Source organism: Coptis chinensis, chromosome 6 (assembly GCF_015680905.1).
Source record: "Coptis chinensis isolate HL-2020 chromosome 6, ASM1568090v1, whole genome shotgun sequence".
NCBI classification, from domain to species: Eukaryota; Viridiplantae; Streptophyta; class Magnoliopsida; order Ranunculales; family Ranunculaceae; genus Coptis; species Coptis chinensis.
In genome coordinates, this window is record NC_141461.1 from 77,914,330 (window position 1) to 77,938,594 (window position 24,265).

At 37.2% G+C, this 24,265-nt stretch overlaps 1 long non-coding RNA gene and 1 pseudogene across 2 annotated transcripts; one reads left to right on the forward strand and one right to left on the reverse strand.

Annotated features, from left to right (window-relative positions):
* Positions 1-48: 48 nt before the first annotated feature.
* Positions 49-20,287, reverse strand: LOC147494614 (SNF1-related protein kinase catalytic subunit alpha KIN10-like; annotated as a pseudogene). The gene is made up of 12 exons (XR_015200065.1): positions 19,887-20,287; positions 19,399-19,810; positions 13,385-13,581; positions 12,746-12,930; positions 12,455-12,637; positions 12,204-12,338; positions 6,473-6,658; positions 5,765-5,854; positions 5,607-5,690; positions 3,875-4,015; positions 2,813-3,051; positions 49-1,051 (listed from the first exon to the last, which is right to left on the reverse strand). The product of XR_015200065.1 is annotated as an SNF1-related protein kinase catalytic subunit alpha KIN10-like (transcript).
* On the forward strand, positions 19,169-22,009 carry LOC147494615 (uncharacterized). The gene is made up of 3 exons (XR_015200066.1): positions 19,169-19,237; positions 19,422-19,792; positions 21,691-22,009. It is a non-coding gene; the product is annotated as an uncharacterized LOC147494615 (long non-coding RNA).
* The last annotated feature ends 2,256 nt before the right edge of the window (positions 22,010-24,265 follow it).

Genomic DNA, 24,265 nt, shown 5'->3' on the forward strand with positions numbered 1-24,265 from the left:
GTGTAAATATGATATTGACCGAGTTCATATGGACGAACTGCCTACGTATCAAGTTCTCTATCTGGGGAGATGTAACCTCGATTATATGACCAATTATATATTACATTAGTGATCTGGTCTCTTATTTTACAATACTATCGTCAACAATCCTAACTACACTAAAGACTCATATATATTTATGTAATACATAGTCAATTATTCCATCTTCTCAAAACATTATCCGACTCTAAGGGCAATCAACATGGTGAAACACACAGTAGTTCTATACCCTTCACCAGCAATAGGCCACTTGATCTCGGCGGTAGAATTAGGCAAGCTCATACTCAAACACCATCCTTCTCTCTCCATCACAATTCTCATCACAACTCCACCTTACAACACTGGCTCCACTGCTCCTTACATCAAATATGTCTCTCATACTTGTCCATTAATCCATTTTTACTACCTTCCCATTATCAATCTTCCTTCCACCAATTCACCTCACAATGAAACTCTAGCTTTCGAGCTTCTTCGCCTTAACAGCCCATTAGTCCACCAAGCTCTTCAGTCTATCTCTCATAACTCCACCGTCCAATCTTTCATCATTGACAGCTTTTGTACTCCTGCTCTTGATATTGGTATAAATCTCAACATCCCTACTTTCTACTTCTTCACCTCTGGCATCTCTGCTCTTTCTCATCTTCTTTACTTCCCCACACACACAAAGAAACTTGATGATCAAGACACCTATCTCGATTTCCCTGGATTGCCGCGTATCTCAATATCTGATATGCCGAAACCGATGCTCGATCGTACTGATAAGGTTCATGAGTTCATCTTAAGTACGGCTACTCACATGCCTAAATCGCAAGGAGTCATAGTCAACTCGTTTGAATCGTTGGAACCACGAGCTTTGAAAGCGATATATCGAAGGCCTCTGTGTACCAAGATCCTTCATTTAAAGGACCCGAAGCTGTGCAAGGAACGCTGCACAGAGATCAAGGAAGAGAAACTGTGGTCCATTGATCCGCTGTAGATCAAGCAGATACTTCTCCTCGCGAGTCTTATACAACTGTATGAATACAAAGAATTAATAAACGCATTCTTGTACACCAAAGAACATCTATCGCAGAAATTACTAAAGAAAGTTCATTTAACTAAATGACTGTTTACATGTCTGTTATTAGTAGTCTTCAGTTGCAGCAAATAACTTGTTGAAAATTATAAGATCCTCAGACTGAAAGACTTTAAAGCACCACAACCAAATGGCAAAAACTTAATGACTAGTGAAGAGTATGTAGATGATAGGGATGGTCTATTAGTAATTAGTAACACTGTAGTACATCGTGCACCAACTAGAGCACTAAGGTAATTTTAACGACGAGATCTCCTTGACCAGGAGCTCTTCCAAACCAAAAGAATGAATAACCATCCAATGTCTGTATGCCTACCTTTCTTAAAGTCAACTAGCCAAACCTCTCAATACTATTTTTTAATAACGCCAAATGAAGGAAATAATGGACACTTATTTCATCCGAGCGGTTCAGTCAGAAAAGATCTTCAAAGCGGAAGCATCAATTGACATCTATCTGCTTTCGTAGAAGGAAGGAAAGCAATAATGCCCCTACCACCCCACCACAATCCAGATAAATTATTTCTTTCTGGTAAAAGTGAGATATCATCTATATCTTGAAGTCTACGAGTACAAGAAAAAGAAGAATAATGAGTCCAGACAAGTAACTCTTAAATCTTAATCACCATATATCAGTAAAACCAAAGATTCCACCTAGCTACAAAATGTTCAAAAGGGCATACAAAAGATTGCCTGGTCTTAACTATGATATCCTATGTGTGATGATTGGTCAAGGTTGGTTTTACCATAACGGAAGCTTAATCTCCCTCTTTCAGAATTAATACGACATTGACAAAAAGACCTGATATTTCTTCTTTGGTTTTGCAAATAACTCAGCGAAGTATGGTTTCCAATTTAGGGGTGTAAAAACGGCCCTCAAGCCCTCGGCCCGCCCGACCCGACCCGGCCCATAGACCAAAAAAGCCCTCAAATTTAAGCCCGCATGCAATTTGAGGGCAGGGGTTAATCTCCGACCCTCATGTTTTGAGGGGAGGGTAAGGGCCTAAATATGGAAACATGAGGGCGGCCCTCAGCCCGACCCTCTAAAGCCCTCACAAAGCCCGTATTAAGGCCCTCATTGATATTTAGATTTTCTAAACAAAATTACGTATAATACCCTTAGGGTTTTAAGTTTTACTTATTATTACATAGGGTAGAAATGTAAATTTCAAGTATAGTAGTTGATATAATGAAGTCTTGTAATGAAGGTTCTCTCTCTTGTAATGAATATATTGTTAGAATATGTGAATATATTATATAGGATACAGCTGTATTATATGGATATAAGAATATATTCATATATTCTATTGTATATGTTAATGAAGTTTGATAGGTTTTCAAGAATTTTTGTAATGAATATGTTAATCAGTTAATGAAATCTGATAAAAACCAAATATGTTAATGAAGTCTAAACAAGTTGTATTCAAGAGTTTTGAATAATTGACAAGTTGTACAGCCCAGCCCATAGACCCGGCCCTCAGGCCCGGCCCATAGTTTTCTAAAAGGGGCTGAGGTGAGGGCAAGGGCTGTATAATTCAAGTGTTGGCCCTCACAGGCCCGACCCTCATAGCATAAGGGGGCTGGGCCAGCCCGGCCCTCAAATCATATGGGCTTTATGATTTGAGGGCCGGGCCAGCCCTACACCCCTAGTTTCCATGATATCTTGTAAAAATGAATAATTAAATAATAAAGACTGCATACCTGCACTTCAAACTTAACCACATTTGCTGATCTCATTAGAACACCATCATTTTCAACATTCGCAGATTCATCTCCAAAATAATCGTTACCTTGCACAAAATTCTTAAGCATGCCTTCATTAAAAAGCCTGGGAACCACCTGCACTTCATGTTATACTGCCCAGTCTTTTTCCATGCTACATTCAAATCTTGCAAAGCTTTGAGAACTTCCATCATTATTTCACGAGGATGGACTTGAGACTGTCAGATGAACCAAACAACACCATAAAGTATGAACCTATTAAAATTTCATCAGATAAGACAGCACCCCTGGCATGTTTTCACTACCTAACAGTAATGAAAATTATCATGCCAATCTTATCTGGGAGAGGGAATGAGTAAGTTTTCATCAAACAACCAGCCTATTTCACTTGGCCGAATTCGCTAGTAAAGGTAGCTAGTTTCTCATTGTTTGCATTTAAGAAGGCAGCATCTTTTTTTCCTCTCATCATCATCATTATTATTATTATTATTATTATTATTATTATTATTATTATTATTATTATTATTATTATCAGTAAAACGTAATAGATTGATATAAACACTTACGACATTAGCAAGAAGCTAAAGGACCCAAGACCATAACCCTATTACACCTATAAACAACCAGAAACACACACCAACACACAAAAAACAGTACAAGAAACTGAAAGTGCCAGAATCCAAAAAAGGCAAAAGCAAAGAGCAGGCATAATTTCAATGACTTCCACCATGCCAAAACCAACTCCACCACCAACATAGCTACCCTTCGACTCTCCTGTAACCTGCCATCTTTCTCTTCATTTTTTTCATTGAGGAAGGCAGCATCGATCAATCAAGTACGGCACTTGAGTTGAGAAACTCAACGAGACAAAACAATCGGTTTACAAGACCTCTGAAATCAATTCTCTTTACTCTTTATATGGGTTTATAAGACCAGCCAGTTGGTAATCTAGTACATATGTTCGTGATCTTTATATCCACCATATGTCTCACGCTTTGGGAAAAAGGATTGCATTGAGACATGAACAAGATTGAAACAAACCTGAAGTCCAAGAGACCACTTTCTTTCAACTGGAAGTTGGGGTCTTAAACCATTTTCCTGATGATCCATATACCCTACGATGCGATGTCCAACAGGTGAAGCAGCAGCTTCACTTGGATGTGTGCTGGTTAAATTGCTTTCCTGGGGGAAACACCCACAGAAGAAATTAGGAGATGACTCGAATATATCTGGTACATGCCACCTAAATTAAATACAAACGATGAGAGAAACTTGAGTTATCCATCAATCTGATTAGACAAATTAGTCTACAGATGGTGACCATCTAACATGTAAACTATACCAGTTCACCGTGAGTTGGAACATACTTGAATGTGGAAATTAGTTGGAAATATATGATCAAGATAATGGAATATTCCTAAAATAGTATGTCATGGACATACATACTTGATTCAAACCCAAACATTAATAAATAATTTGTAAAATCTACCGTTCAGGAGCTAATGAATTACAAAAGGGAAGTGCTTATCATGTCAAAAAACAAGTAACATCTCAGAATGAAAGATAGCATATGAGACAAAAAGATCCAATTAACAATGAGTGGCGTACTGGCATCAAATAAAGGTCTAACATATAGGATTCAGTTAAATTTATAGCTGACCTTTACAACCTCTTAGGAGAAAGGGATTGAGTGAATGAGTAAGGAGATAAAGAAACCCCACATTTGTACTCTTTTAGTTTTATTACTTTGAGGTAATTATGTTTATTCTGTGGATATCATCCAGTTTTATTTATCTCAGAAAGAAAAAAGTAGAGGCAGTGTCTTTTCAGAATCTTATGTATCCTGTTTATTGAACAGGATATCTGTTTTATGCTAAAAGTTCTGGTTTGAAAAGCTATTTAGTATGGGAAGAAACAGTATATGGTGAATATGCAGTGTTCAACTTGCAGGAGGACAAGACTCAAATTTTCGCTCTGCCTCGGAGATGTCCTAAGTCCAATTCGACAAAAAATCGTAAATAGACCACAAGCCTCAGAGAATCACTTAAGTCTTAAGGTATCATCAATATCATCAATCAGGTCAAGCGGCAGCCTGAGATTTCTTTTCCCAAATAAGACTAGTAATTTGTATACCAATATTTTTCTTTTGGATCATGCAAGAAAGAGCAAACAAAACTAAAGACTAAAATGTAGCACTCTCTCTCTCTCTCTCATGGTGGAGATATCACATCCACCAAAATTCAGTCCTTAGTGGTGGAAGGAGTTCAAGGAGATACCATTTGGGTCATTTGCTTTTTCTTGGGAGGATATCATCCGAGATGTCTAATCACTGTTGTATTTCTGCGTTTCCTTCTTGTTGTCTTTTATTTTACGGTTCTTAGTAGGATATCTCATCCTATATTGTAATTATCTTTTATATAGTTTAGATATATATTGATCATTTACCTCTTCAAAAAAAAAAAAAAAATCAGTCCTTAGTTCCCCCTAACAAGTTCACTGTTGGGTGTCGAGTCATGGGTAAAATCATGTGTACAAAACCATGGGTACAATGATCCCATTATACATGGTCCTGTGGGCCCTACAAATTTGTGAAGCTTTTTATGAGTAATTTTGGCATCTCAGCTATCTGCTCTTATATTATTATCGTGCCATTGAAGTCTATACCATGGCTACACTATTGGCTGAGGCAGGTATCCCCCACCCACTAGTATATAAAATAAGCAAAGAACTACAAAATGATAAAAGGAAACTATACATTGAGAAAAGAACACACCATTGACTCCTGAAACTCAGCTCCAAGAGAGCCGCTGGTAGCTCGGAAACGGTTATCCATAAGCAAATAATATGCAACGGTGGCCTGAAAAGGTTTCAACAAATTACACCAATGAAGTGGAAAAAATATCAAGATCGCCATGAAACATCAGATAGTACCTCATTTTGTACTCTGCTGCGAAGAGATTCAGTTAATTGATTCCTGTCAAATCCCATCTTAATCACTTCCAGGAGAATGTCTTTGTCAATCTGAAATTACATAAATTGCAGCAATAAAATAACATCAGGATTACACAGTGACTCAAAAGAAGGTAAACAACACAACTGTATCTGTCAGCAGTGGACCACTACATAAGCCATCCAGCAAAATTTATGAAAACTTCTCAGTGATTGGATTTGAGTAAAACAAAATCCAAGAGAGATTTACAAAAAAGATAGACAAATAAAAGATAGACAGATACTAAGAATGATTTCAGTATTAGATAAATTTAACAGATAGTCGTCTGAGTACACTATTACATACTTTACAGTCACAATTGACATTTCTAACATATATAGGATAACACTTCGAGACAATATATGGAAGCTTATGCTACAATGCTCTACAACGGCTTCTCTGTGTCATAACAAGTCGCACCGAAGAACTTAGTGAACATAAGACAAGCTTAAACAACAATTCCAAACATTAAATCAACACCCTGGAAACAAAAGCGAATTCGCAGATATCCATCCAGAACGGACATCTAAGTTTTCTGTTAGCATTCACAAGATACAAATATTAACAGTAAATCTCTCCGACCCCCTTTTCCTTGATAAATAGCTAAATGCAAAAACTATAACTGGTTGAGCTAGCAGTGCAAAGCATACATTTTTAGCCTGTTGCAGTGTATCTGGTGGAGGAACGGCTAAATAGCGTGGAAGATGAGCTTGGAACCATGTATGTTGACGGATTTCAGGAATAGTCATTCTTTTCATGGGGTCAACCACAAGCAACCTAGGTATCAGATCCCTTGCTCCAGCTGATAAAGGGCTCGGAAGTGTATAAATTCCACCCTAAAGAACAGGATGGTGTAAATATAAGAAAATTAACTTCACCATGAACAGAAAAACAAACAGAGACAAAAGATTAAATAAATAGAGAATAATAATGATGACAATAATAGTAATAACAATAATAATAGTAGTAATAATAATAATTTGCTATTCATTTTGAACAGGATTCGTTTTGCAATTCAGAAAGGACTCACTGCGCAATTTGTAGCGCGCTTGTTCTCTCCCTTTGTATAATTTATTATGGTTCAAAAAATAAATCTGCACTGCATAGATTACGAGGATTAGCTGCCTTTGAAAGAATATAAACCATAAAATGCATGTAATTACTCCACAACGACCAACGTCTAGTATAACCTAAAAGATAATTCTAACGGTCCACCACATACTATGTATCCATACAGTCCCCACACTCAGCCAGGATAACAACAAACATGTCGAGATTGTCCCTACTTAGCCATATCAGACCTCCAAAAAATGTGGAGATTTGTTTTCGACTGAGTTTCCCAGAATCCCAGGAGGTCATCCATAGCACTGTCCATGTGGTACCAAAGCCCCTAGTACTGCTACCTGCAAGCATGCCTAGCTGCTCTGTTCAGAAGGGATCTGCTTCCTTCATGCTTGACAAGGGTTGGGTATTACTTATTAGTATGTGATAAATCATCACCGTATCCAGTATCTAGGACTACTTTCTATAAATGTGGGACTAAAGGTTTGTGCTAGCATCACGACTATTTGGTGCCTTTCCAACATAACCCCCCTCCCTTTCTCTCGTTGGAGCTAAACCCATGGCCTGTCACAAGCCACCTTCTTAGCAGGAGCCTTCCTCAGGTCTGGCATCTGTAATCACCCACCACAAAGTACGTGCTGATGCTACCCACTTAGCTACTCTGGACCTCCACCAGTATAAGGTTTTGTACCCAATAGGACTTCCCAGGAGGACACTACATCCTAGTACTCGTGCCTGAGCATGCTTAAGACTTAACTATAGAGTTTCTGCAGGACTTTCTTTCTTCAGCCATTGCTTAAAAATTCCTCAAAAATACTATGATACATCATTAGAGTATCCACAATCTCGGACGACTTCTGGAAGGGGTACCAAACCTTGGAGCTACCATAAGTGGCTCTGGAGGTTTGGGGAGGATAGAGAGAGTCTCTGGAGGAAAGTTATTGTGTCTCGGTTTGGGGAAAGAAATGGGAGCTGGGAGAGCGGGCCTGTTCATACTGCTTATGGATGCGGAATATGGAAAGGGATTCAGAAGGTCAGGAAGTTTTTTCTCAAAAACATTGGCTACAACCTAGGTAGTGGGGATAGTATCCGCTTTTGGGAGGATGTTTGGTTGGAGGAGAGAACTCTGATGATGGCGTTACCTCAGTTATATGCTCTATCTGACTCAAAGAATAAACCAGTTCGCTGGTTCATGCGGAAAGATAATGGTTCGATTGCTTGGAACCTTGGGATATATGGGGCTCTCTGTGACAGGGACATTGCTAGTGTGGCTGCTCTTATAGGGAAGTTGGAACTCATTCCTAATGTGAGACCGGATAGAGATAAAAGACTGTGGCTCATCGACAAGAAGGGAATTTTTTCTTGTAGGTCATTTTATTTCATCCTTCATTTAACGCTTCAATGTCCAGGTATGAGAGTGTTGCATGATTTCCCGGGTCATATTATATGGTGTTCTAAAGTCCCTTTGAAAGTTGCTTTCTTTGTATGGTGTGCATCTCTAAACAAGATTCTGACTGTGGATAATCTTAGGAAAAGGCGTATTAAAGAGATGCTTATTAATTTCTGCCCTCTGTGTTTGAGGGATGGCGAGTCGGTCAGTCATATCCTTCTTAGCTGTCCTTTTTCTTGGAGTATTTGGTGTTTCTTTGTCTCGGAATCAGGCATTTCGTGGGTATGCCCTAAGTCGGTGAAGGCTTTACTAGCATCATGGCACTTGGATGTCTACTGTCGTAAAGGGAGACGCGTATGGAATATGCTAACCGCATTTTTGAGGGGGTGTCTTTGCCTAGGGAGAAGGTGGTGTTGACCATCAAGGCGCTACTTTGCTTCTGGCTGCGCATTTATGATGAGTTCCGGACAGTACCTTTTGAGAATTATGTCTGTAGATGGGAGTCCATTATGCTATGAGGACTCTCATAGAGGTTTTTCGTTTAGTTTTTTTCTTTGGTTTCTTTCCTCTTTGGTTCTTTTCACCGTTCATGTTGTACGCATAAGGATATCTCATCCTTTTTTCTTTTATTTTTAATATATTCACCTTTACCGCAAAAAAAAAAAAAAAAAAACCACTTGTGATTTAAGTGTTTTCCCATGGGGTATCACAATAAAGTATGCAACGTTACCAACACCAAACCATATAACTATAGCGAACTGAATTACATGTCATGGTAGTCGATATTTTTTTAAAAAATCTGAAAAAAATTTATGGATGGGAACAAGCGATAGACATTCGCCAAAAACATAGTCAACATAGGCAATTGGGACTGACTGAACGGTTGGAGATAACATGAATAAAACACTTTTAAGTACCATTCTGCTCCAAATGCCTGAGTTGAGGTGGGGGTGGGGGACTACATTATATAAATTGTACCATTCATGTACCTATAACGAGGATGGAACAAAATGCATACCAAAAGGAGCACATGTCTAATAGGATATATGTACCAAACATCCATGGGGATGCTAGCGGGGCACACCTAGTATAACACCACGTATCAGCATTGTTTCAGAGAGGAGCAACAAAGTATATCAAATTAACCAAAACTCCACCAAGTGAGCAGTGGAAGACAGATGGCTAACAGCCTCTCAAGGGAATAACACACCAAAGAAGTTACGATCTGGGAGCAAAATTAGCAAAACAAATTCACTTAATCAAGTTTTAGCAGGGAATGAATGCCCAGCTTCCTTAGACTACTTCTCAAGTAAAGCAACACAGGAAACAAAAACAAATGTAGTAACTAAATAGATAAATGATCCATAAGGCACCTTGCTAAATAACTTTTTAAGTTTTTATATAGGGTCGGGTTCTAGGGACATATATTTTTGACATAAATTCACTCATGTGCCCAACCACATGATCTCAAAGATTTAATGATGGACACATTGCCACGTGGCGAGCCACAAGGGTGATTCTCTTGTTTTTGAACTCAGCTTAGTCAAGCTAATCCCAACAAACCGCACAAACCAGGACCACCCTCCATTCCCTTAGTCTTCTTCTTGCTCCTGTTGCGCTTTCTCTTTTCTTGTTCTCTTTCTCACTTAAAACAATAGTTCTGTACTCCTTTACCGACCAAGCAGGCAGTGCAAGCAACAAGGTGACTCATGGACCACGCAGAAGCTTCACGGCTCAAAGGCCTTTTTTTTTTTTTACAAATTCAGCAATATTACTAAATAGATTGTACATCAAAATCCTCAAACTCAAAGTAACAATTGTTTAATTTTCCTATTGGAACCCTATTTTTGCCAAGCCTATATAAAGTATAATCACAATTCTTAATCAGAATATATTGGAAATTCGAAAGGATAAAGAAATATAACTTGTGAATAGAGGGGCCAACATTAAATAGGGGAAAAACAGGATCGATCTATGGTTTGGAGTTTTCTAGATTGGAATTGGATTTGTAGGAGCTTGGGTAATGAGGTATCAGGGCATGGGTTTAAAGTGACCGATTTTATGTAAGGAAGAAAAGAAATGGGTAATCTGTTTAGTAAGAAATCAAAACAGTTGAACAAAGCCACTTTGTAGAAAAATGTAAACCCATAATTACCTAAGAAATCTGGTAATAAAAAAAAGCGGTCCTCCTTATCTTATCCAGAAAAACACGTCCATTGTATTCACTTGGAGATTATGAGGAAGACTGGGGGGAGTTTTTTCAGTTATGGGCCATTTATTTTTGCCTCTTATAAGACACCAAGGTCTTAAAACCTCTTCTAAGAGGTGGACCACTGATTTTGGACATTTTTTTGGTTTGTTTTTTTGCCTCTTAGAAGAGGCATTCTACTAGAAATTTCTTATAAGAGACTCCAATTTTATAAGTACCAAAATTGGTTCTACTTCAATTCTATAAGTCTTATAACTTGGAAAATGACTCAAACGCACCCATATACCTCTAGCCCCCATTTCTCTCTTCTCCCCTTTTCACTATCTTCTTCTCCAAATAACTCCACTGCCCTAGCCGCCACTCACCCCTCCAAATAACTCCACTGCTGCTCCACCACCGCCACCACCATGCTATTAAGGTAATTTTCTAATTATCAAAATTGATTTGAAACCGAAAATCAAATGTTATGCTTGTTTAAAATTAATCAATTCAAGTTAAATGTGACGTAAAGCATGGTCATATTTGTCAAATAACCATTTATAGGATGTTGTGGATTTTCTTTTTCTTTTTTTACATGCGCTTATAAGAGAAACTTAAATTGAAAAACAAACCAATTTATAAGACATGGTCCTATAAGACCTTATAACTTAACCCAAAAACACCAATAGCCCCTCAGAATGGATGAAATCCCAGAATGGTGGCTTGCACAAAAAACTCGCAACTAGTCTCCTCGCGGTTTGATTAACTCGGTCCTTTTCGAATTGATTTTGGTGTTGTCGAAAAACAGATAAGGCAAGATGAGGAACTGAGGAAGAAGAAGACTCGACTACCAAGGTGAATGGTGGGCAAGGTGTGTACATTTGTTGCAGTTAGCTTGGCTAAAGCTGAGTTTGAAAACTAAGAGAATCACTCTTTTGGCTCACCGCGTGGCAATGTTTCAATCGTTGAATTTTTAAGATCATGTGGTTGGGCACATGAGTGAGTTTATATCTCAAACATATATGTCCCCAGATCCCGAACCTCCTATACAATGTTTGGGTTCTCTACTATGGTGGTACGCGTGCTCAATTTCAATATCAAAGAAACCTTGATTTTACCAACTACTTAAGAGTTAAGACAAATATTGTAGGGTCAACAAGCAGTAGACCTCACCAATAAGACTTGCTGGAGCAAAAAAACATTGGCAGTAAAGCAGCACAGAGACCTTAAAAAACGCATTATGAGTGTGGGACAAAAACCCAAATATCAATCTCATCAGACAATCTTGAAGTAAAATGTAATGCATGTGGCAGCACAAAGATAACTCCAAGAAAATCAATGAAGGTTCCAGAGAAAAATCCCTCAGCCAAAGGCAAATTGAGTAATTAGATGCCTGCTGTAACAGTACAAGTAAAACTGGAAGGTGCAAACAGTAAAAAACGAACCTTGGCATAAACGATGCGGAAAGAAGGAGAGGATGATGATATATTTTAAAGTGGACTTGCAGATACAGTATATGTCATAATAGAAGCTTCAAAGTGGGGATATCCAATCGAAACATAATTTGACCACCTTTGCAGTATATGGTGATAAGAAAGTGGTCTTAGTCATACTGGTACGGTATAGAAAGAATTTGCGAAAAAGAAATACATCAAGCCATAATACAATATTGCAAACAATGATACTACAATCCTATTTTAGGTCAAATATTAATATAATCTATATACTTCATAGAACATACCTTTATTTTCTTGAACAAGTTCGGAATGTTCTCGTCATCGAAAGGAAGAGTACCACAGAGGAGCGCATACAGTATAACACCACAGCTCCAAACATCTACTTCAGGCCCCGTGAGATATAACTTGCCGGAAATAACCTGCACAAAAGATTAAATGTTTATAACATATTACTTCAACCATTAGCACCGAAAGTAGCTAAAAAAACATTTAAAAGCCATCATTATTTCCAGGATCTTGAGTATTCAAGCCATACCTCGGGTGCAGCATAATTTGGACTTCCACAGCTTGTCTTTAGAAAGTGGCCATCCCGCATGATGTTGCTCAAGCCAAAGTCGGCTATCTTCACATTAGATCTCGAATCCAAGAGAAGGTTTTCTGGCTTAAGGTCCCGATGAACGACCATGTTTCTGTGGCAATACTCCACACCAGAAATTATCTGTTTTCAACAAAGTTACACTGAAAAAATGAGTAAACTTTCTATGGTACACTTGCGGAATAACAAAAGTGACATTGTAAATTTCCACAAAGGATATAGTATGTCCACCTGCTGAAAGAAGTTGCGAGCTTCATCCTCCTGCAATCGACCCTTTTCTACAATGTAATCAAACAACTCTCCAGACTTCACATACTCCATTACAACGTAGATATCTGCCTGTGTCTCTATAACCTCATAAAGTCGTATGATATGAGGATGCATGAATAATCTCAATATTTTAATTTCTCGCCTCACTGCAGGCATCAAACACAAGGTTCATTACAACGAACCGTAGAGAAATTTAAGGTTAGATTACATGCATCAGTTTGTAATAAGTTCATAGTCATCAGGGTATCAGAGTCGAGGTTAAGCTTCATTAGGAACTAGTGTTTAACTAATGTTATGACCCTTTCATTTTCCAAACTCCATGAAACGGAAATTACGATACAAACTGAAAGACATCACATACCCAAATGGGAGAGGTAAAAAAATTTAAATAAAAAATGAGATCCTAATAGATCAATAAATTATTCAAGAAGTGTTGGTCCGTAAAAGTCATTGGTATGAGTGTCTTTGAAGAAGCTGTAGCTATGAGTATCTTTGAATAAAAATAAAATGAACCTTTAATCATTCGTGTTAAGAAGTCAGAAGTGTACATTTTCACAGCACCATAGGGTACATGAATGTTTTGCGGTATAGTAGGGGTACCTTTCTCTTCCATTTCCATGTTCTTTATCTTGCGGCGGTTAAGGATCTTGATAGCAACCTTGTGCCCTGTGAGCGCATGCTCTGCAATTTTTACCTTACCAAATGAGCCTATTCCAAGGGTCTTCCCTAGCTTATAATTTTGTAAAACTGTATCAGCACTACTGCCCACTCTGCCATATGGTCCATCCATTCTTTTTCTACAAAGACATGCAAAAAGAGAGTTTAGAACAAGAGTGATAAACTTGGTATATAGTAGTGTCGTATTGTGTTATTGTGTGTTGCACATGTTCTCAAATCAGACTAATTAGTTAACGAAATGCATCAGGTTCCCACAAAATCTCATGCTTCCTAACGTCACTTTTTTCCACCACAATTTGCATGTTGAATAGTTAATCATAATTTGGACTATGGATTTAAAGAGAAAAGAAACTTCAGCTTTTCACAATATGCTAAATGTAGCATACAACTCTTTTCTTCTTTAGTTTAAAGTTCTAAACGTGCTTTTCAGTCCAAGAAATTTTCACTCTTGTTCTATCACCCACTATTGGGGAAAAAAATAAATAACAAAAATTCCACAAACACTAAAAATAACAACAAATCAGAGCCACAACCAATAACTGAAGTTCGACAGTTTTCTCATCCAAATCAAAGTCTACTTTCCCCAATTACAAGAATGAACCAAACTTACACGTTCTTGTCTAGTTATCCTAGATAAAAGGCGACACCCACTTGCGAAGCTTACAATTGCTCTTAAAGAAAACTGAAGAAAATATTGTCATGCTTGATCAACAAAAATGTGATCACCTTCTACAGAAAACAAAGCAAATCACTCCGTTTCATATAGTATAGTATCACCAATGATACCTGACTTTGAAATAGATACATCAAACGGAAATGGAAAAGAAACGGATACATTAAATAGAAACAAATAAACATAATAAGCACACTCAACCATAGTACAAAATATCCCGATATATCGCGATATTTGGGGATATCTATCCACATTTCAGAAAAAGATATATAAATATCACGATATGTTTAGAAATATATACGATTGCAAATATCGGCGATATTTCAATAATATTTGTGATATTTTAGGATATTTGGAGATATTTGGCGATATTTTATGTATATAACAATTTTATTTAATATTTACCATTATATTTCAAATAAATATAAATAATGTATCATGATATATCAAGAAGCATCCACAATATCCATGATATTTGTCGATATTTTGGATATATTCACGATATTTGCATGTGAAACAATGTTAAATATCCTCAAAGAGAAGGATATATCTACGATACATATCCAGAAATTGAATATCGATAAATACCCATATCCTGATATTTTGTACTATGCACTCAACTGCATAAATATAAACTCAATCGTCGTCTTCTCCAGGAGGAAGATTTCTCATCCTATTCCATAGATGCCACATGAGGTCTGTTTTCAACCTACTATGGATATCCTTTGAATTATCTCGTTGTACGCCCGTTACCCAATGAGATAAAACGAATTGTCGTTCTTCTTGAGTTTGTCCTTCCTCAGCCGACTCAATATCAGGAATGTATTGCCTAATGTCCTCTCCATGTTCATCTTCCACAATCATGTTGTGTAAGATGATACATGCTCTCAGAACAGTAACCATAATCTCCAAATACCATAACTTGCAAGGACTCCTTAAAAAAGCCCAACGACCCTGTAAGATGCCAAAAGCTTGTTTGATATCCTTTCTTGTAGCTTCATGTTTCTTTGCAAAGTACTTTTGTAACTAGAGATAGTTTGTATAAGAGTAGGATCTTCGGGATATATACAATCAGACAGGTAATATCCCATATCATAATGATGACCATTTACCACAAAATTGCAAGGATGGGTTGTACCATTGACTGATTCACCAAACACTGGCGATCGATCCACTCCATTGAGGTCGTTATGTGACCCAACCATTCCAAAGAAGGTATGACAGATCCATAGGTCTTGTGTGGCGACTGCTTCTAGAACAACTGTTGGAACATGATCGTGACCAACCCATGAAGGTGGACAGTTCTTCCATCGCCATTGCATGCAACCAATACTTCCCAACATACCAGGCCATCCCCGTTTCTCCGACTCAGCAAGCAAACGCTCTACATCCACCTGATTTGGTGCCCGTAAGTATTCCGCACCATACAATTTAACAATGGCATCACAAAAATATTTCAAACATTCATGACCCGTAAAGTCAGCAATATCCAACCGATCACCTACTCGATCATCCGGAGAACCAAACACAAGAATGCCCAATGCAACAGTTACTTTCATTTTCAGAGGCAATCCCAACTTCCCCGCCGCATCAATTTTTTGCTCAAAGTACTCCATTTTTTTTTTTTTTTATTGGTAAGCCTGTTTTAAATGAGATCAATAACTCTTTGATGCTGGCGGGATTCGAACCCTAGACCTCTGGTATCATCACCCAAAGGTTTTACCAAACCATTCAAACACGAGTAAACAACTTCTTGGACATACGAAACCGACGACAAAAATGATAATCATCAAAAACCGGATTGGGAACAAAATAATTATTCTCCAACTGATCCAAAGTCTCCTCGTAATTCCTAGGCTTAAATTTCCTACCAGGCTTGGACCCGCCGTGCTCGCATTTCATAGACTCCACTTCTAATTGTTGCATTAAACGCAAATGGTGTTTAATAAGTGGTAACCCAAGTGCAATAGAGTCGTCATTACTACCTACCAAGTCGTCAGAAGATGACGACGAAGACGACCATGATTTGTAATTAGGCCACTCTTCATCCATATCCTCTAATCTAAAAAATAATAATGCTTCGAGATTCGTGTAAATAGAACATTACAAATTGTTAGATGATTATATTCATACATTACAAATAAAACTATATAGTAAAAAAGAAATTAATTAGTGTGGTGAGGGAGCTTACGTACGGATTAGAGAGAGAAAACGTTGTTGGTCTTAATTTTAATGATTCCCAATTACTTGTTTTCGTTTTCAGAGATATCCAAATATATCGACATATTTTCACAGCACTATGTACTTTTATGTCTTTGTGCAGGACTAGTTGTGAAATATCGAGGGACAATTACAGTTTGTTTGTTTTGGTGTACGTATTTTGGTTCACTGCAATTTTCAGTTGAAACTGGATTTTGCTTTGAAAATTTAATTGTTATGTGAGGGCAGTCAACAAAAATTAACATTGAGGGGCCGTTTGGTAACTATTATGGTAATCCATTATATGAGAAATAATGTATGATGAGTTCCATAATTGATTTTGGATATGAAAAAAATTGTTTGGTAAAAAATTTTAGAAGCCATTATCTCATTCTCATAAACAAAATGAGATAATCCAATCTAATAAAACATAAACAAAAAAAAAAAAAGCCTAAAGAATGAGAAACAAAAATTATGGACTTTTTCTTTTGAAATGAGTTGTCATATTTTTATCATCTTTCGTTTTTGGTAATTTCAATTCTCTTTCCAATTTTGGTTTGGTCATTAAATCAATAATTGATTTGTATTTAGTTGTTTGATATCATTTCTTCCGTAAATGTTTTATCTAAAAACTATTTGTGTTAGAATTGCTTTTAGAAATATAATTATTTCTCACTGAAAACACAAAAATTGGACCGAATTATAGAAACACACTGATGTGGCAGTAGATACCACATGATTTCTAAGTGTTTCGTTATTTTCCTCTCACCTGCAAACCAACCCAACTCCCAATAGAAGAGATTGATGACTTGATCGTAAAGAAGAGTTTTCTTTCCTGTCGCTTGACAAAGAAGTTCACAGAGCCAGTTTGAAGTGTGAATTACAGGGGCTTATGAAAATAAAAGAAATATCATGGAACCAAAAATCTCGCACTAAATACTTCATAGAAGAGGAGAATAATACCGTTTTCTTTCATAAAACTACGAATGCTATGAACAAATCTAATAGCGTTAGCGCATTGTTTGTTGATGGTGTGGAGATGAGAGACAAAAAATGCATCAGGGAGCACATTGTTAAATACTATGAAAATCTTTATTCAGAGACCCTCTAGTGCAACCTGAAATGGCTGGAGTGGAATTTAATAGTATCACAGATTACCAGGCCATGACTTTGGATGCAGACTTTACTGAAGACGAAGTAGTCTCAGCAATCAATGAGTTGGGAGGAGACAGAGCTCCGGGACCAGATGGGTTCTAAATGGGTGTCTTTAAAAGGTGCTGGCATATTTTTAAATCTGACTTCATGGCTGTAGTGCGGGTATTTCAGGAGAACTCGACTATGGATAGAAGGAATAACTCTACCTTCATCACACTCATACCTAAGAAAGCCAGTGCCACATCCTTAATAGACTTTTGACCAATTAGTCTTGTTGGAGGGATATACAAGATAATTTCAAAAGTTCTTGCTACTAGAATTAGGGGTGTACTTCCATTCATTGTTTCTCAGCAACAATGCGCCTTTGTGGGAGGCATACAGATTTTAGATGGGCATTTGATCGCTAATGAGTGCATCGATACTCGTCTAAAAAACAAAGAAAATGGTATCTTGTATAAGGTAGATATCTCAAAAGTGTATGACCGTGTTAATTGGGAATTTCTACATTACTTGCTTAGAAGGATGGGTTTCGATGTAAGATACATAAACTGGATTATGACGCGTGATAACATGATTAAATTAGATTGAAAGATAGTAGATAAAGGATGGTGAAACAGTAAATAGATCACTTTCAAATATCATAGGATAAAGGGGAGTAGTCGTGTTCGATCCACTCTTGTTCCTTACATACTTAAATGCGAATCTAGACTAAATAAACTAATTTACTAATGAGAGTAATATTTTTATACTATGAAAACAATAAACTAAGATGCTAAAATAGTGATTTAAATTATATGAGAAGGATATAGAGAGGGGTAATCCACCACGCAATTCAATTGACTATTATAGTTGTCGAATTGCTTGTTTGATCCCTATTGAATACCAAATTATTTCTAATCAAGACTTCATTAGCATGAGAGATTAGCACCCCCACAAGTCTTTTTGATGGGGTTTCTAATCTCTAGTTCACCGTTATAAGTTCTATCTTTAGAATCTCACAGCGAATTGCCAAATATCGAATCTTTTGATGCAACGTATGAATCTCATTCAGCTTACATGCGAGTAGATTGTGAGGAGGTAATTTGGGTTGACAACAATAAATCTTGAGTTTCATTGTTTTCTAGTACTTGGTTATAATGAAAGCTTTGACTTATTAATTATTTGCGTTATCATTTTGATATATTTGATAGTTCTACAAACTCATTTTCTCTTAGTCAGTTTTGTTTGCCGATATTGTTTAGTCTACTTTAGTTGTATACATTGGTATTCTATCAATCTCAAGAACATTTAAGTCAAGTGAGTAATGTTTGTTTTGGTTTGCTTATGATAGGTAAGTTTAAGTCATGCATTTCTTTTTATTATTTCTTCGAAGTATCAATCTTTCTAACCTTATGTACTAATGTGTCTGCCCTTTGTAACAGTTTTCTATGGATCCATAAAGGGATGTCCAAGCACCTAAGAAAAGAAAGAGGATACATAAAAGGGGTTTTTAGGTTTTGGTCCTCCTAATAATAGGGTAATTAGGCTTTGGTTCAACAATGATCGATTATTAGGTTTTGGTCCTCCTAACCGTGAGTTGACTTGGTTGACCATCACATATTTTGCTATTACCCACAATACCCTTATGAGGTCAATGTTGACCGAGTTGACCATCTCCAATTACTCTATAACGAGTTCTACATTACCTCATAGATGAAAACAGGGAACAATAAATGGCTGAACCCAATTCCATGCAAATATTCTACAAGGTTTGTTTATTTCTTATTTTAATTGATCTAAAACACTGCACTGTTATCATTAGATGTTTTTGCACTTTGTTCCAGTTAAAGTAGAGAGAATTTTGTAAGTTTGCATCATAGCATGAACACAGAGGTAATGGAAGTTAAAGGATTATTTATGGAAAACTCACCCAATGTTCTCTGCACCTGAAAGGTTCTGAAAAGCAACTCCAGCAACCTTGTGAGACATAATTGCAGGGCCACCACTGTTTCCTGGATTGATAGCAGCATCAATCTGGATAGCCATGAGATGGGTTGCGCCATGGACATACTGTGTTGGTTCAACTCTGGAAACAACGCCTTTAGTGATAGAGATACTATCTCTACCTTGAGGGTAGCCAACAACAGCTACAACTTCCTGCAAGAAAGGAATGTCACCAAGCTCCAAACAGGTCATTCCCTCCCAGAACTCAGGACTTTGAACAACGAGAAGAGCTAAATAACATTCGTGGCCAACGGCTCTAACTTGGGCTCTGTACTTGGTTGGAGAGCCATGCTTTCTGACAAGAACAAATGTGTGCTCAGGTAAGAACTTTACGGCCCCTAATAACAAATTTTGCATTCAGTGAGTGAATTCATGAGAATAGTGAATAGTGTTCTTTGGGTGGGGGGTACGAACCAGAGTCGGTGGTTTCACGCTGGGATTTGTTCTGCCAGGGAAGAAAATAATTGGGGCTGCTGGCGACTATAAATATCTTGACAACAGAGTCCAAAGCGAGGTCGAAAGCGTCCAAACCTTGTTCTTCAATGGGAGGAGTGCAAGTGCTAGTAAAATTACGATAATGGAACAAACAAACGGTAGAAGTAGTAGTAGGAGACTGAATGCGAGGAGGAGAGAGGGTTTTGTAATGACAGAGAGTAGTAGAAGAAGAGATTCTCTGTGGACGGGGAGAATAGAGCTTCTTGGCCACTCTGCGAGATAACATTTCAACAGCTCCTCTTCTCTGTTTCTGTTTCTGTCTCCGCCTAAGTTGTTTGTTTGTTGATGTTCGTTCGTTCGACCCGGTATTTCGCTGTTATATCAACATTTCGGCCACGAAATGTTTCACGAAAGTTTTGAGTAATTGGAGATGGTCAACTCGGTCAACATTGACCTCATAAGGGTATTGTGGGTAATAGCAAAATATGTGATGGTTAACCAAGTCAACTCACGGTTAGGAGGACCAAAACCTAATAATCGATCTTTGTTGGACCAAAGCCTAATTACCCTATTATTAGGAGGACCAAAACCTAAAAACCCCGACATAAAATGAAGAAATCTACCAATGACGGTGAGCCTAACGTTAGAGTCCAAACAGTGAAACATTCATACAATAGGGATTGGAACGGTGTGAGAGTTGAAGTTGAGTTAGATGAACATGGAGTCCCAATAAATGAAAAGGTACGAGCAGACTTTGCTAGTTGGGCAGGCACTCATGTGAAAACTAATGTTCCGCTTGCTAAATAGTCAACTTGGCCAAAAGTTGATAAGAGAATAAAAGATGATGTATGGGTAGGCTTACTGATAATGCTTAAACTTTCATTTCTTTATAGTTTAAAATGTTTTGTGTTTTTTTATTTGTAAGTCAAAGTTTGACTACATTTTATTTGTAGGCGAGGTTCATTATAAATCCGAAATTTAGGAAGGCGGCTATTAAACAATGTGGTAAAATATGGAGGAAGTTTAAGAATTATCTGACAAGGGAGTTTATTAGACCTTTCATAGACGAACCTGAAGAGCTAGTAAAAGCACCTGAAATGTATCCCGATATCAAGCAACTAGAATGGGAAAAGTTTGTGCGGATAAGGTTATCAAAAGAATTCCAAGTATATGGCTATGTACATAATGCAAGTTTTATTTCACCATTTGACTATATTTCTACCGGCTTGTTGAAATATAGATATGTATACATCCTGCTCAGTTATCTTGGATATGCTCTTGTTGGGGATGAGTTCATCTATAGCAAATTAGATGTTAGCGCGTGGTTTTCTTTGCGACGGCGAATTCTCTCTGATTGTTTTTTTAATCTATTTGTACTGCTTTTCAAGGAACGCTAGCAGGGGAGTTTATAGTTTTCTAGTTCTCACTTCCAAGTTAGTTGAAGTATGACTTATGAAATTGTTTTTTTTTTTTGTGACGTGCATGCTAGCTTTAAATTTGTTCAGCATCCTTCAACTTTGTGCTTCTAGTTGTCTAGAATGTGATTTGTTGGACGACATCCCATATGAATTTGTGAAGGTCATCATATCAGTGAATTGATTGCTCCTAGTTTGCTTGCTACTATGGTCTTATGCATGACACGTGAACTGCTAGTGTTTCAATTGCTCTTTCTCTAGTGAGAAAATGTTTTCTTTTAAACATGAACCCTTGATATTGTTGGTTAAACTCTCATTCTGACTTGATTATATTATTGATACATAGTCATATTGTTATTATTTTGTAGGTGATTGAAGAACTTAAACGAAGATGGAATGCCTTTTGCTAAGTGGATATACTAATTAGGTTACGTTGATTTTGGTTTGTTAGGGATTTCCGTAAATTGTTTACAGTGTAACTAGTTTTTTTTTAATGATTTTGTGAAGGTTTTGGATTATGTCGTGACGCTTTGGTTACGAATTTGAAGGTTAACGGGGTCTAGGTTTATGGATGGATTCAAATTGACTATGTTTTGAATAGTTTGTTGGATTTAGTGTGTGGACCTTATTGTGAATGGCGATTAATTTCCAATTAATGAAATGGTTCTTATTGAATGTTGCTACCTATATTTTTTTTGCATCTTTTGTAAGGCAGGTTTAGTGATGATAGTATTGTAGATTTATATTCACTCTCATTTGCAAGTGTACCCATATTGCAGCAGGTTATTAGTCATGTATATATTGCATTTTTATTTATTTTAAACATAATAGATGCTATCTCGCTTCTATATGAAACCCGTCACAACTTATGATTACTTTGTGTGTCACTTTTGGCCCGAATTTTTTTTCTTAATCAATGGTTTTGAAAAGCGACACAGAAAAGTCATCTTCTGGTGACGCTTTTAAGTTATTTCTGGGTCACTTTTGGGTTTAAAGTGACACAAATAACAATTTTTTTGTGTCACTTTGATAACAGAAACTGACACAACAAATGTATTTCTTGAGACGCTTTTGCGAACTTTTAGTAACGTCGGCAGATAAGACGCTTTCATAATAATTAGAAAAGTGACACAAACCATTTTTTAAGACACTTTAAAAGTGTCTCGTTAAGACATTTTTTTTGTAGTGAAAGTAGATACTGATGCCGAACAGTGCGAGCTCTTTTCAGATTAGTGATAATACAGTTTATGATATCAAATAATGTATGATCTTGAGCAAGCGCATTGAACACTACACATGCAGCATCATTGGTAGTAGAAAAATGTCAATCTCCCATGATGTTCAAAATGATAAACAACATCGCATTCCCCATGTTCATGGTCATGGTTGCTAAGGGAATGGTGGTGTCTGACCATCTACCAGGTGTAGGTTATTATTCTTTAATTGCAAGACCATCACCATATGTTCCACGAAAAGCAGGCCATGAAAATGAACGGTATAAGTTATGGCTGATGTATGGCCATGTTGTTGCAGGCTCGTAGTAAGGAAGATCCAAAGCTAGGGCAAGCGTTGGCTCAGAAAAGATATGTGGTGTGCCACCAACTTGGATTGTGAACCCGTCTAAGAAGAAACCTTGGGCATGATTAAATGCATGTGTGTCTCCCATATTAGCATAAAAATATGCAGCCAAACTTATAAAATAAGTTTGGTCAGGTTGAAAAACTATGGAAGACCACCCGATGTTGGTGATGTATTCATGGAGTGAAGGCCATAAGCAAGGGAGTCTATTATAGCCTGGAAGGATTGCTCAGGAATGATTTTGGGGGTAGCCATGCTTGATGAAGATTAGTCAGTTGGAGCAGATAGAGTGGTAAGGCAGGGAGTCCTAATAGACTATCAATCAACGTGGCGAGAAGTCCAAAAATAAATAGTCACTATGCGTGAAGCAACTAGAAGGTCCCACCACAAGGGAATCAAATATGTTCCCCACGCCTAATGATGAAGTGGAAGAAAGTATGTCGTGATGGATGGAAGAGTATGGAAGAAGATAAAACCCTCTTGCAAACAAATTTAATTCAATAGTTTAAAAATTGTCTTTAAATGATGGTTTATTGATAACAACAATAATTATTACATCTAATGGGCACAATATCCTCAACCACTGCTTAACAATAGAAAACACAAGAAAAACAAAATAGGTTGACTAAGAGATAAATATAACTAAAAACCTAACTTTTAAAAGTGAACCAAAATCCAGAGCTTTGTTGACGACGAGGATGGCTAAGTGGAAGCAGATAATTTACAAGACTGTTAAGTTGATCAATCTGCTGGATAAGTTGCTGCTGAAGTTCACCTTGGTGTGTGGAAAAATCACTTTGGTTCTTCATTATGATAACGTGATTTTCCAAAATTTGTGAGTGGTTTTGCAAGAATTCATCCTGTGCCACTTCGTGCATTGCCTGAACTTCTTGGAATTCCGGGAGACGTGTAAAGAATTGAAGACGTCCTGATGTGCGTGCAGTGATTGCAGGCATTGGTGAAGAAATTGAATGTCTTCCATAGGATTAAAGATGTTATGTGATAAGATTGTGGTTTTTTTACTAACTAAAAACAGTAGATATGGGGAAAAACAGTAATTAAAATACTCTCAATATCAATATCGTAGAAATAATGAGGAGTAGTTGTGTTCAGTTCACTCAAGTCGTACGTTACTATAATGCAAGTTTAGATTAGATAGATGATTTACTAATTTGAGTAAAAATAATAGATTTGAGACACTAAAATAGTATATTTAAATGATAAGAGAAAATATTAGAGAAGGTTAATCCGCCACGCAATTCGATTGACCATTAGGTTGATTATCGAATCTGCCACAATTCGATTGACGTATCTTTGGACTCGGGCCTCGAAATAGGGCCTACTTTATGTCAAAATGACCGGCTA